This window comes from Pleuronectes platessa, chromosome 15, assembly GCF_947347685.1.
Source record: "Pleuronectes platessa chromosome 15, fPlePla1.1, whole genome shotgun sequence".
Taxonomy (NCBI): Eukaryota; Metazoa; Chordata; class Actinopteri; order Pleuronectiformes; family Pleuronectidae; genus Pleuronectes; species Pleuronectes platessa.
In genome coordinates, this window is record NC_070640.1 from 9,692,433 (window position 1) to 9,707,161 (window position 14,729).

At 42.2% G+C, this 14,729-nt stretch overlaps 1 protein-coding gene across 1 annotated transcript in view; it reads left to right on the top strand.

Annotated features, from left to right (window-relative positions):
* The window catches only part of fstl4 (follistatin-like 4), a 182,678-nt gene that overhangs the window by 101,016 nt on the left and 66,933 nt on the right, over positions 1 to 14,729 (top strand). The window lies entirely within an intron of this gene.

The following is a 14,729-nucleotide window of genomic DNA, read 5'->3' on the forward strand; positions in this document are numbered from 1 at the left end:
TGAGCTCCTGTTAATGCCGGGATGCCACTAACCATCTTTAATGAGAGTCTTTTTCACAGTTTCTCTCTGCCTGTAGTCAAACTGTAGATTCGGAGAGAGCTGAGTTTGTGGCATAATCACCCCTGTGTGTGTCTGGTGGTATAATATCCCCCAAAAATAAAAACCGAACTAACTGTATCCCCGTAAATCCAGCTGCCTAGACTCTTAACCAATTCACATAAAATTGGATTTATGATTAATAGAAACCAGAGACTTCTACTTTGCCTCCATCAGCAATCACATGTTCATGGCACTCAAACTGAGGGGTTCCAGAACTTCTCAGGTGCCGACCCCCAAAAATAACGCTGCCAGAGACTTGCGACCTCCATCATCCCCAGAGGTGGTTAAAACACATAAAGGACATTTGTCGAGCTGTTTTGCAAAAGAAGTCACGTCCGTGCACACGTCAGTGTTTCCTGTGGTGCTCTAAATTGACCTGCTGCTACTCATGCTGTCACTAATCAGTCATTATGACCGCTGGAGTCATGTGGTGACAAAGAGAATCATGAATGAAAAGGACTTTTTTTACTTTTAAAGTTTTATTTGAACAATTGTGGCTAAAGCATGCTCAAACTGATTATTTGTCAAATTGCTCGGAGCAAGAAGGTTCATGGTTAGGTAATGTGGATTGGAGACTTTGAATTGTCCGTATGAGCATGGATATATGTTTGACTGTGTGTCAGCCCTGCAATATGTTGGCGGCCTGTCCACCTCATGTGACTCTCTACAGATAATCAGTAGAAATAACAGATGGATGGATTTGATTGGTTCCTGGAAATCATCTTGCAACCCCTTCTATGGGACCTACCTCTCTTAAGTTAAAACCGTGCACTTATATCAAATCATACCAATCTTGATCTCTAACGTTGCTGTTCCTCCTATATTATTCTTGAGAAATTGAGTGTAAATCCCCCCTCAGTCATCATGGACAAGGACTTTGGTAATTACAGAAAGTACAGAGATGAACTGTGTTTCCCTGATGCTCTCAAATTAGTCACTGCTACACGCAGGAGTACTCCAGGGTATACAGTGGTACAGGGTACTGTACTGTGCATGTGACCGACTGGCCTAAATTTGCTCCGCTGCTTCCGCATATTTTAATGCACTCCGCCAGCTAACGCTCTCATTTCAAATTCAGTCTCTGAAGATGTTTATTTAAAATATACCTGAACTCGCAGACCTAATTTTCATGTGAGGCACCTCCTGGATTCATGAAAGCACCCCAACATGTATACATTCAGCTTTGCTCCATCACTGATCTATATTGGCAATTAAGAGCATGTCACTCACTCACAGCTCCTCGGTTTAGACTCAACACTATCAGTAAATAAATCAGCGTGAAAACACAAATCCTGCATGTGTTAATTTTAGTCATGTAGGAGCGGTAACTCGCATTAGCACTGAAAGCTTAACCCACTCCATCTTCCTGTCTCTCACTTCCCTCCGCCCTGAATATCTTATCATATATTCCACACAACAGGAAGAAGAAGAAAGCAAAAAAAAGCTACATCACAGAAGAAATTTATTTAGGAATTGCGTGGCATGGCAAAGTAAATCAGCTCTGAGACAGCTCATCTGATTTACGTGTGATGAGTGACTTGGGTCTTTGGCATGAGTGAGGGGATATGGAGGCTTGGCCCTGTATCCTGAGGGGCCAGAAAGCCAATGGGTATTTAAATAGCTGTAGATCCCAGGCTTTGAAACCTGTCATTCCAGTCGACAAGCTGCCGTCTGAAGGACTGGCTCCCGCTGTTACTAAATTGTTATGTTGGAATGCCCCTTCATCCCTGATAGTCTGCTCTGTTGTGGCAATTCCAGAAGAGCACAGCTAAAGAGAGGTTGGGTGGGAAGAAAGAGAAATATCACAGCCGTTAAGAGTCACTGGTTCCTTTTTGGAGGAAATCCTCTGAAAAGACACAGAGTTGAAACATGGTACACGTCTTTTAACTGCCAAGCACCAGTTAGAAATGTACTGTGGTCATTTCTATTAATAGTCTGGAGGCAGAAAAGGTCTGTTTAACCAATAGTCCATCCAGTTCACCTCATTATTAAGAGGAAACTACAACTTAACATATTTTTATTTTATATTTCTTTCCCTCAAGTTTGATTAATTTCCCCCGACAGTGGAATATGTGTGTGACCCTGATAGCTTCACATAATGAACTGAGGAGGCGGCGTGCAGACAGGAAGCCCATATCAACAGAAGCCAGGCAGGGGAAATTCAGAAATACATGTGTTATTTGTTTGCGCTTTGTTAATTTCCCCCTTCATTAGTTCTGTTTTTCTGCTTAATGGCCTGCTCTGCTACTATTTCCAGCAGCTGGCAGAGAGAGAGACCGAGTCCAGTTGTAAACCTGTAATGAGTCGATATCTGTCCATTACTGCCAGTGCACCTTGGGGCAAACGGTTGGGTATGCGGTGCAGTCACATGTACACTGGCTTCTTGTTCTGTTTGATTTATTTATTTCCCTTTGCACCTCAAAAAATGGGAAGCAGAACAAAGTGTGGTCAAAACAAGACGTCGTTAACCAGACACTAATTTCAAACATGGATTGATGTGGATTATATACAATACAGGAGCTCCAGTAGCCATTGTTAAATCCAGCTGCTCAATGTAAAAATGAAAATTTTACGACATGCTGCTTCCAAAGGACATAGGAAGTAGACGACAAGGTTTTTTTTTTAACTTAAATCAAAAGGGAGGTTTTTAGAAGTCCATGTTTGTCAGTGTTGTCGAAGGAGAAAAACATATTTTAAGGGCATGCAAATGTTTTTGTGTGGAAGGCACAAATGCTAAGCTAATGCTAAATTGTATGCTGCATTCACCTTGAGTGGGCTTCTCAATGCAGGTCTCAAATTTTCCTGTCCTTGGACTTTGTTGTTTTATTTTACTAAACAGATAATTTGAGTATATAAGACGACAGTAAACAAAAACATTAATGATACATAATCTGGGAAACATTATATCAACTATTGAAATTGTTATACATAACTTGCATATGAGGGCAGATGACATTGCACCTTGTTAAGATAGATTTATTGGTTGATGTGAATTGTAGTTTTTAGGAATCAGAGTTTGTGCAGAGCGGATCTGCAACAAATTCTCATCTTATAACAATTCAAACAAAATGATGCCACACACAACTATATGTATAAGCGCTTTATTTTGCCAGTGACAAAGAGGCAATGAACAATGTCCCCAGTGACCCACCAATGAACTTGCAGAATGAAAAGCAGGGACAAAACATCTTCACCTACCAAGAAGCAAATGACTGTAGTGTAATTACTGGGAGGGAAATAAATGAATATATTATCAACGGACTGCATTGTCTCTCATTAGCTCAGTGCCAAACCTGCTCACTATAATTGAGGGCTGTCATCACAGTTTAAATTAGCTCCCTATGTTTGCTTCATCTGATGATAATGAAAACATCATTGGTATTTTGTGATTGTGGAAAGACAAATATTGCCGATCAATTCATTTTCCCTCCTGGAAAAACACCAGAGACTAAAATGATTTTGCTTTTGTGCAGTGGGTTTACTCTTGGAACGACGGCTCATAGTCACATATCTGTGTTAAATATTTGATTGTGTTATTTGGTCTTATTTTAAATTCAAGTTTTAAGCTTCCAAAAAGTGTAGTAAGTTCTCCTCACTTTGATGAAGAATCATCACCGATATATTACAAATATAAATTATAGTTTTCTTAGATTGGATTTTCACATTTTTAGTACCGGTTGATGTGTCGCTTTTGTGTTGAAGTTTGCACAATTATGTGAGAAGTCCAAAAAAGTGTCATGTCAAGAGACAATGAAGCAAAGTTGTGACCTAAAGAGGAAAAGAAGAACAAAAGATGAAGAGTCTTCTTAAGACAAATGTTCACAAACAGAATTTAGATAAATGGGATGAAACTCCTCTTTGACAAGGGGAAAAAGAAAGGAAAGCTATGTTCTCCGTGTAGATTCTGTTCTTTACCTTGTTCATTGTTTGATAATGTATTATAAGAACAGAACATACAGTAAAAATCTAAGGCCACATTCTACTGAGACACTCCCACAACGTGTGCCGGAGAAAAGATTTCTCCCACCTGCTAACAGCTTGTTCATCCAGCACGTGGTGCGACGACATCATCCATCCTCATTGATTCTACTTTTTGCAGTTTTGTCTGCAAACAGCAGTAACTGTAAAAGTGGTCAATTGATGAATTATCTAAGAAATGTTTTTAGATCTCTGATTTGATCTCCACATTTTAGAAAGATGTGCACGGATGTCAATATCCAAGCTATTGTTAATAGCATTAAATTAGTCTAAAATATACACCACCTTTGTACAACTGTAGCTAATAAAGGTTTTGCATTACTTGCTAATTTTGTGACCATATTGAGGATTAGTGGAGGCCAAAAGCAGTTTTTACCCATTACTTTAAAACAGGCAACTGTACTTCTCAGGACAAAAACTTTATAAATCACATTAAACATGTTGTTCAATAACGCCATAATCAGAATCACAAGAGAAAAGGATGAGTAGCGTAATTTTTTTATTATCTCTACAAAACCTTTTGTTGTGTAAGCATGTGACTTCTACCGCAGGGATGTTTTTAAGTGTCATTAATCCAGTTTAGTGCCTAAAACCATTTTTTTTTTAACCCTGACCAAACAAGAGCCTTGACGTTCATTATTTATCTTTGGGGATAATAGTTTGACCAAATCTTTTTTTTAACTCAGACAGAAAATAAATATTCGAATACCTAAATGATGTGAAATAAAGTACAGAGAATACAAAAAAAGGTATAATACAGCCCTGGTGAAGTAACAACAAAGGAAATAAAAGTACAGTCGAGAGACCAATCAATCAATGTCCCAAGGGACCAGCAGAGTGTTTTAATTTATATTTGGTGGTTTGAGTTGGGGCACATTTCTCATCAGGAAGTTGGTTCCATGTGAGTGAAGCGATAGCAGCTGCCTTCAAGGTAACACCAGAACCAACTGAGCACTGATAACCCAACACACTTCTCCATAACGTCAACCAGCACTTTATCTGTGGTTTTATCTGTGGCTCACAATAGCTGCACTAAGATCAACCGGCACCAAAAACGAGGTTTTACATGAATTCCTCATTAGGTGAAGGCCATTTAACGTCTTTAACACTCCTGTCTTAGTGCTGTGCTGTCGTCTGAAACCACGCTGAAATCTCTATAAAAAGGCCAGTGACATTTAAAACAGTTGAGATGAATCATAAAAGCTCTCTTAGTATTCATCCTTAAAAGATTAGAGATTGGTCCAAACTTCCGGTTGCTTCTTTTCGAAGGCACATAACAACTGTACTTTCAGTGATGTTGGAAAGCCTGAAGAAGTGAGCTATCATTTTTCAGCGCATCTGCTTCCAAGCAACTAAAAACCATTTTTAGGGAAAAGCAGGTTGACAGTGTGTGAAATCAGCAGGTGGGAGAATAGGAATGCATATGTACATACACTTCTGAGCTTCGGTATTGATAGCTTTGGATGTTGACAGTCTTGCGAAATCACTTCTGTGTGGCTGCAGCAGTGTGTTGTCATCCTTAGATACACAGCAGAATTCCTTCGCCGCTTTGTGTTCGGGACAATCGATGTCAATGTTGAAATCTTCAATCAAGATCTTTCGACAGAACAGAACGAAACTCACTGAAGTTGTCTTTTGTCAGAGAGCCCTGGAAGTCGATTATAGATTGTTCCCAGAATGATGTGTAGAGACATTCTTCAGAGATCTTTAACTGCAGTCTTTCAGGTCAGGTCATTCATGAAATTACCCTGCTACAATCATCTGGTCAAGTTTCAGTTAAAAGCATACAATCGAGACAATAAGTGACAGTAAGGTGATTCAATATAAATGACTTGTTGGTAAGAGATCACATACTCAGCAGAAGGAGTTTTGTAGAATTAGCGGTGGGGCTCTGAGCAGGTGGGAAGTGGAGAGTATGGAATCTTTCACACATTGGTTGGATTTGATGACTCAGCAGAGGACACCGTCCTCTTTCTGTTACCTATCAAGACCGGAATGGAGGAAACTATCGTCACACTGGCTCCTTCTTTGTTTTGCGAACACAAGTGCCATCATCCATCCACCTGGACCCACCGGATATCGATAACCGTTTGTTTTCACATAACCCGTTTTCCTGGTTGGACATGCTGTGATGTTATCCGGCTGTGGAGACCAATGATGAGTCTACTGCCAAGTGGAGTGGATGAGTGGGATGTGGTGGGCGCTGTAACAGAAGCAAGTGTTAAGGCTGACTGGGGACTTGAAGCCACTGGTTGAGTTGATAGTCTTGGGAGAGAGTCGGAGTAGGACGAGGGAAGGGCTGTGGGGTAAGTTCAGAAATAGCATAGTGTTTACTTCTTTCAGTGTTACTTTCACTTTGTGTTACTTAGAATTGCCAATTTTATTTTCTGCGCCTTCTGAAACTTTCCCTACAAGGTCACCGTTGTATTTGTGCGGGGTAATGTGGGATGTTGGTCCAGGGTTCTCTGCCGTCGGTTTGGGTTCAGCTGGGCCACATGCAGCCAGAGGCGGCCATCTACTCCGGGTCCCCACGTCCAGGCAATTTAAAAGCTGTATACTCGTGGGATCGTCAGGCAGCAGCTTGCAAGCCTCAGCAAGAGCCACGAAAGGTTCCCTGAGCTCACTGTAACTTCCACTGCAGGTGTAGGGGAGGGGGAAGGAGGGATGCTGAAAATGTAATCAACGCCTGTGCTTGTTCCCAGTCTCAATCCATTAGCAGGAGTGGTGGCTCTGTAATTATTTTCTTTGGCTAAATCTGCCTCATATGGGCTGAAGGGTTCAAGTGCAACTGTGTTTATATTCCGTCTCTGTTTTGAGAGATCTGCTTATTTTGTTTGTGCTGCTGTTGACCCCGGGGTGGAACAAACTCTGCTCTCTTTTTTATACCGCGCGGCTCCTACAGGTCATCATGCAGTTCATCGGAAAGAGCCTCTCGAGTCTCCATTAGGCTGGAGTGTGCTGCTGCTGCTGCTCCGGCCAAAGCAGCATGCAGATTGGAGGCAATTTCCTGTTTGACTGGGCCACAATTTGTGAGAAATCACATATGGTGAGCCTGGAAAGTGTGGGCCCGAACCCAGCTTTCCTGCCTCTCAGCCCCTACCCAGGGTTTTGGATTATCGAGTGTTTTTTCTTACCGCTACCCTACTGCTCTGTTTGGCATCACTATCTGAAAACTCTCCATTTGGTACCCCACTTGGAGGGCTAGCTAGATGACCACCACTCCACCAGTCCCAAAAGAACAAGGCCACACTCTATGCAGCAGTGTGTGAAACAGAGGGGTAAGGCCAAGTGGTAAAGCCAAGGGGATGATTGGGGATTTGGCCGAAGAGCAGGAAATACTAAAGAGCATTGACTGCAGTGATGGAATAATATATTTCATTGGGAAAAAGCTTTAAAAAAATGAAAAATCAAGCTAATGGAGGCTTTTGGATGAGACTGAATAAAGTCTCTATAACTCTTGCGACTGTTGGGTCTTGACAGAAGTATGAGCTCTACTTAGATCCCTTCCACATCAACACAGATAAACCAAAGGCATAATGTTATGTATTACTTCAAGAGCCACTTATTTTTTGTTTAGTTTATTTAGGAGTGGTGTCTGAAAGGCAAATGGAATGACCCGTGAACTAGCTATTAGAGATGGAGTGCGCTGCTGATATTTCGGTCCTAATGATTTGGCTGTCGGCTGCCCGCTGTTTTGAAACGGCCGCCTCTCTCGGCTCTTTGCGTCTCTGCCTCCGTCGCCGCTGACACGTGAACAATGTGCACCTTCTAATTTGCACACTTATGTCTGAGCTGCAAGATATTTTACACTGCGAGATGAAGGATTTCTGTAGTTACGGGGCATGGAACTCTTCCGCTTAAATGATCACGGGAATACTTCAATGCAAATACAGCTTTTATGCGGTACTAAAAACCAGGTTTGCCTGCTGAGTAAATCAATTTCAGTTGAATAGGTAAACAATTACCTTGTGATCAATACTGACACTGTGTACAGAATTATTATTCGTCTAATTGGGGGTTCATAACAGTAATTATTGGTACAACAGCAGCAGCAGTGTTACTATTAGTAATAGCTTCTATATTAACTACAGAGTTTACTCCGAGGTCCATGGAACGGCGCTGTCCCTGCGAGTTACACTTTTGCGTCGGACTGATTTGATTGTCTGTGAGAGTGAGTAAGTACGAGGGAGACAGAGTTGGATCCAGAGGAGGCGCGAGGAGGAGATATAGTGCTGATGTGCAGTTTGAGGAGCCAGCCCTAGACGATAGGCTTGCACACAGACAGGCAGTCGGGTAGGGGAGGGGAGGGGAGAGGGGGGGGTTGCTACTGTACTATTTCAGCTTCACTGCTCTGCCAATAACGTTGGTGTTGCGACGGGCTTCTCGTTTAGTCGGTGCCAAGCTGCACGCGCTCTGATAAGGCTCCGCGAGCACACACGGATCCATTCTGCTGAATGTATGGCGGGGCGAACCGGCAGACAGTTTTACTGTACTCAGGATATCTAGAGGCGTCGTTTTAAATCAGCCGGGGTCATGTGTTAGTTCAGAAATGTGGGAGTCCCTCTGGGCCATAAATCATCACTTTCTACTGCTTTCGATACGGGATTATTTCTCCAACTGCCAATAACAACTTCCCGAGAACAGCGCTCTGATATTTCATTCGTGGTCAGTGGTGAAAAAGCGCACGGCTGATGTTATCAGCTGACTCCTCCCGGTCCCCCCCCCCTGTCACATCCAAACAGCCAGCCAGGTCTTTATAACTTGACAGCTCACCCGCTCACTCTACTGATCATTCAAGCTGCTGCTGCTGTTGACCCAGGTTGCGGCAAACCTCCTCCACCTCCCCCCAGCCTCCTCCTGCTGTTCTTTGTAGATGGATGCTGTGCAAGCTGTTTCTGAATAATGGCTGGGTTTTTGCCATGGTTTCATATTCATGGAAATAAATGTCTGTGTTTTTTTTGTTTTTTATTGCACTTCCTGCAGAATGTCTCGCATGCTGCATGGATTTCATCTGGAGCAGGGTCCTCAGCTGCAGAGTACTCTCCTATGCAACCTTCGTTTTAATAAATGCTACTAAATTCTTCATTCCTCCTCAGACTTCAGTGTCTGAATTAGACTTCATCAGGTTTCCTATCATTTCAGATGACATTTATTATATTTTTTCCATTTTTTCCTGCAAAAGTCACTGAATTTATTTCCGTTAAGTAACTTGCCCTCTCGCTTATTATCCTGCTTTTCCTGGGCTGATTCATATTACCTGCACCTCCATCACATTTGCAGGAAACAGTGTATGTACGTGCTTCAGCATTACAATTGGTAATTTGATCTCATTTGTGGAAACATGTCTGTTCATCCACAGCCCTCATACAGTCCGAGCTGTTCAAACACTGAACATTAGCTGCTGCCTCTTGATATTAAAAGCGTCCAGCTCAATAAAGCAGGAGGTGAGTTTTATTGTGAAGGAGCCATTGAATGTAAAATCAAAGAGGATTGTGCCATTGATACAAAAATACCCCATCCCAGTGGCTATCGATAATAATAATAATTCACTGATTAGTCATTTTCTGCATAAAGGTAACCCACAACCCACAATGTGCTTGACGTGCATTTTCTCGTAAGTTGAGCAAACTTTAAGACGGACAACAAAACAGAGAAAGTTACAGGTTTAAGCGTTTTCAGTCACAGCAGTGACAGAGGCAGCTCTGGATAGACTATGACGCTCACAGTAAGCCGATTTCAAGAGCTGCCAACGGCGATTATGCAATATGAGGCTCTCCTGCGACTTGTGTCACCCCTCCAAGATTGGCTCAGCTCTCTCAGACCCCGCTGCCCTCAGGAGCAAAGAGTGTCCATCATATTCATAATTATCTGGAAGGGAGGTCCATCACCATTGCATATTAGCGCCACACAGACAGCATGGCAGTAAATAATCCCATCATTTCAGCCAGAGGAGGTCAGTCAGACATAAATTTAACACAGAGCACTTTTTACATCCTGGAGGGCAGTGTAGGGATGTTTCATCATCTGAAGGATTGATGCCTTTGGGTTTCCCTTCCCGCCCTCGCTCGTCTTTTAGCCGGAGCTAAGAATTCATCCAATAAGTTCAGGCGAAAAAAAATTCTTCTTCCTTTTTTGATTCATTCACTTGTGAATTGCAGTGGATGTACAGCTGCTCTTTGCCGTTTGAATTGCTCCACCGCAAATTCTTAACAAATTGTTCTGGCGAGCGAAGATTGAAGCGGACCAGCAACAAATCCGTTTTGATGCCTCAGCAGCACTGGGTCATGCTCCGCTATAAAGAAATCTTTTTTTGTCATGTCAGACCTGGATGATTTATAGTGTTGGAAAAAGGTTTGCAGCATGTTTAAAGTTTCATTCCTTAAAATAAACAGCCTGTCTTCTCCAACTTTTGAAGGCTTAGTTTGAGTTTTTTACAAATTTAAAACCCCAAATACCCATTTATTTAGTTTTAAATAGACCAGACCACTTTAAAATGTTCTTCACCCGAGTTGTATGTTTTGTTTTATTCTCTGTTCACCTTCAACATCAAATTGGGTTTCTCTGTCACGTGTTACACACTAGGGGAATATAAGGGTTAGTTTTATAAAAGGCAATCCTAGCCCTAACCTTGAGTGAGTGCAGCCTGGAACTAGTTTACAATTCCAGAGAAACAAGTGGAGTTAGCTCACTTGCGACCTTGTCATTGTCTCCCAGCTCAGTCAGCGTCTCCCAGTTCAGTGTTTTTGTGGTGGTGGTTTGATCATTAAAAACTAAACAAGCTGCTCCTCTAAAGTTCACAAAGCTTCTGAAGCTGTGGCAGCAACTGAACTAAAATCAGGCTTCTCCGAGTCGTCTTGACGTCTTGTCATACATCCGCAGCTCCTGTTTTTTGTCACTTGAGCCTCATCATGTCGTAAGAGACCACTGCTGCAAGAGCGAGAGTCTGAGGCCCCAGGACGTCATCGAGCCTTCACAGCTCAACCACCGCTATTATTTCAACCATTTCAAAGTGTTAGGGGAAAAGGAAGGAAAAGGGAATTTTTATTCGCTATCACTCTAAACAGGAGGATCCAGATAAGCTGCTGGTTATTCCACGATTGTATCGATTATCCAATAACTGGCTAAACCACCATGTGTCACCCAGTAAACTGGATCTTAAATATGTTTTTTACACAGAAGTTTGTGAAGCTTAAACATAAAACTCCCTCTACAACTGTACAAGGATCAGTTTTTTTGTCCTTATTCTTTTGAATAAACCCCCTTTAAATTTCTCTGACTCTTTGTCCTTTCATTCAGTCCCTCTAGCATGGAGGCACTTTCTTCTCTGCTCCTCTGTTGGTTATCCCCTCCGTCTGACATTTATAAAGTGCGAGCATGGCGGATGCTTTGACTGGTGGAGAGCAGCTCCATCTCCGGGACATTGGGCGTCCATGATGCGAGCGGCTGCGGATCACTCACTTAAGCGGGGCTAACATTTCAAACGTGCAGTGAAGAGAGCCGCGGTCCCCCTAGAACAATAAAACTGTGTTTGAGTCAAGGATGGCTTCACTGTAATACAGACAGATATTTCTGTGCCACTGCTGCAGCTGCTGTGCTCAGCAGAATGTGAAAGACCGACTCTGAGGACGTTCACTTCGGCAAAGTTTCAATGCAACATCCAGGAGTAGCGCCGCCTCTCTCACCATGGACAGGGAATAAAAGAAGTTCCTAGAGGGGTAAACAGGTCGTGAGGGCACTGAAGAAATGTCTGACCTTAATCAACCTCTGTCAGTGCCTCTGTTGGTCCAATAGGTTTCCTCTGAAATAAGTGCTGATAGAAAATCAACCTATTCTCCAGTGACAGCCGTGAACAGAGGCATCATGCTTTTGTACTTTATACTCATGAACGTCCAGTCAGACTAAAAGATTAACTCATTAGACTTCGGTGGTCAAAGGTCAAAATCAGTGTCACCTCGCCAAACAGGCTTTTGGCCGTAACTCAATCAACTCATTTAAATATTCTTATGAAATAGACTTAAATTTAAGACTTTATAAGACCATGATGAACAAAATCAAGACCCATGGCAGATATGAATAATATGATATCTGTGTCCCGGATTTACTTACAATTGGAGAATCAGAATAGAGAATAACCAGAGACCATAGTAATCAGTTTCATTTTGGTCCATAGTTCTATTACGGTGTCCTAATCTGTATCTTTAAGATAGAACCACAACGCACATTAGAAATTACAAACTACGTGCAAAACAGTCCTCCTCAAGAATTTGTTAAAAGTTTGGTGGAAGTAACAGTAAATTAACTTTAAAATAATTAAGACCTAAACTTAAACATGTTAACCATTTAAACATATTTAAAATATTTAGGGCTTCTGAGGTCTCCGCAGAAACCCTGATACGTGAGTCTGGAGAGACATGGATGGGAACTGACTGGCTGGCAGAGGCACACAACCTCCAGACTTGTAATTCCAGTCTCACGTGTAAAACAAGTAGACTCTCCTTTCAAATATCCTGTCACAATATTTTTCTTTCTGCGCTCTGAATAGATTTTTGTGGGGGCAGAGACAGTCTGAGCCGACAGAGGATTGTTCTCTCAATATATGACAAGATCTAAATCAGCGTGGGGGGGGGGGGGGGGGGGGTTTGTTAATTTATTTCTGTCCTTCCAGAGCGGGGACGGAGATGACAGCTAGGTGATGATCCCTCATGTCTGATCCTTCTCACGCCTCATTCCCCTCGCAGGAATAACATTGAACAGGGATTTAGCCAAGACCTTGACTTGACTGCCTGCTCGTAGAGAGAGACGAGTGCACATTGTCCTCGCTGTGTGGGTGAGAGTCTGTGTCTTGTAGTGCGTAGACGAGCTGCCAGCGTGGAGCAGACTGTGTGTTTGTCATTGATAACTGAGATTTATTGGATTGAGGGGCTTCCTTTCATCACTCATTGTCTTCTGCATTGATGTCCAGGTAAAAGAAAAAACAGTACAACACTGTGATAGATAGTACATGATTACTGGATCTGAATACCACTAAGCTTAATGCAAGTTCCACTCTCTTGTCTCTGTCTTTTGATCCTTCTCAAAGCAACGGACTGCATCAAGTGTGTATTCATCCACAAGACAAAGTCATCTACTCCTGATTAAGAGACAGTTACTAAAGTGACAGCACCAATTTGTGGAAGCCTGAATATAAATGTGAACTATAGATGTGTGATTCCTTTTTAAATGTTGTTGTCTTTTGTGTTAATCTGGATTTATGTTGAGTGGTATAGATGTCGGGGAGGTCGCTGGTTGTAGATGTGGAATCACAAACATTTATCTTCTCTTCACAAACAAAATTAGCTTCTAGCTTTATGACACACTCGCTTTAAATAATTTGGGATGCCACAATTGTCCAAGTTGTTCCTGAAAATGACATTGTATACCTTCTTCTCAGGCACCTTGAAAATGGTAAGCCCGAAACAAGTCTATCTCTGAGTATATCTCTGCAAGTACAAGGTGTATATAAATAATCCTGATATCTATATAAAGACAACCCTCGCAGGGTTTCCTCAGAGTTGTAAGCATCAGTATAGATGTTACTGGGGCAGAATACATGAAAATGGAACAATTTCAGCCAAAATAGTTTTAAAAGTGAAGATCCCCTATGTAATCATTCATTAATGCCCTAAACCTCCTGCAATCCAAAGCTCAACCTATGAACAAAACATATTTGCTAATAAAGTGCAGCAATCCAAAGTTAAAGAGGTTTTAATAGACATGTTTACGCGTCATCACCAAATTGGCCATTTCGGCGCCATCTGTGCAATTTGAGGTTTCTCAGCGCAAAACTAATTTTGTTTCACTTACAGTTTAATTCACTATTCAGTTAATTTAAATACAACAAGATTTTCCAAATCAACTGCTCTAAAAGTCTGAAATGAAAGCGTAGCACAACACTATAAAACCAACACAGATCTTTAACTGTGTTTGAGCTTGACGGCAAAGATCTCACCAAGATCTCACCAAAATCACCCGTGTTAGTTAGAAATCCTTTGCCCCTGAGGTTAAGGTCTGCTTGAGTGAATACAAATCTATAATCACTTGTTCAAGGTGAGGGAAGGATCACAGCCATTGCAGGAAGCATTAGAGCTCTTCTGGGGGCCTGTAGTAGCCCAACACCTTAATACACACAGAGCAGCACATGTAGTGAAAACAAGTCGTGTTTGCTTTCCTCACTCGGGGCCTAGCTCACTGCACCGGGGTCAGGACTCTAAAGATTAAAAGGGAGCATGCAGTTTTGTCGAGGACTTAATAATGGGGAAACATTTTTCACACCAGGAAACATTTTTGAGTCTGCGAGTGTGTGCATAGGCATAAAACTACGTGCATGTTTAATGTATGTGTGTGCTGGAACACAGAGCAGCACAGCAGGAGAAGTTGTCGTGCGGTTGTGGCCTACTTGAAGCCTCGCTGGCTCAGTGACAGTTTTTGCTAAATGTGCTTGGGCAGCGCTCCCGACTGCTACGCGCTCGGTACCGAACACGTGATGCTGAGACTAAACTTCCAGATCGTTGTTGAGCTTCGTCATCTCCCCTCGTTTTGCATTCGTTTGTCGTGATATTTGTGTGAGTTGTTGGAAGAGATTAGGAAATAAGGCAAATCCATCCCCATGTACG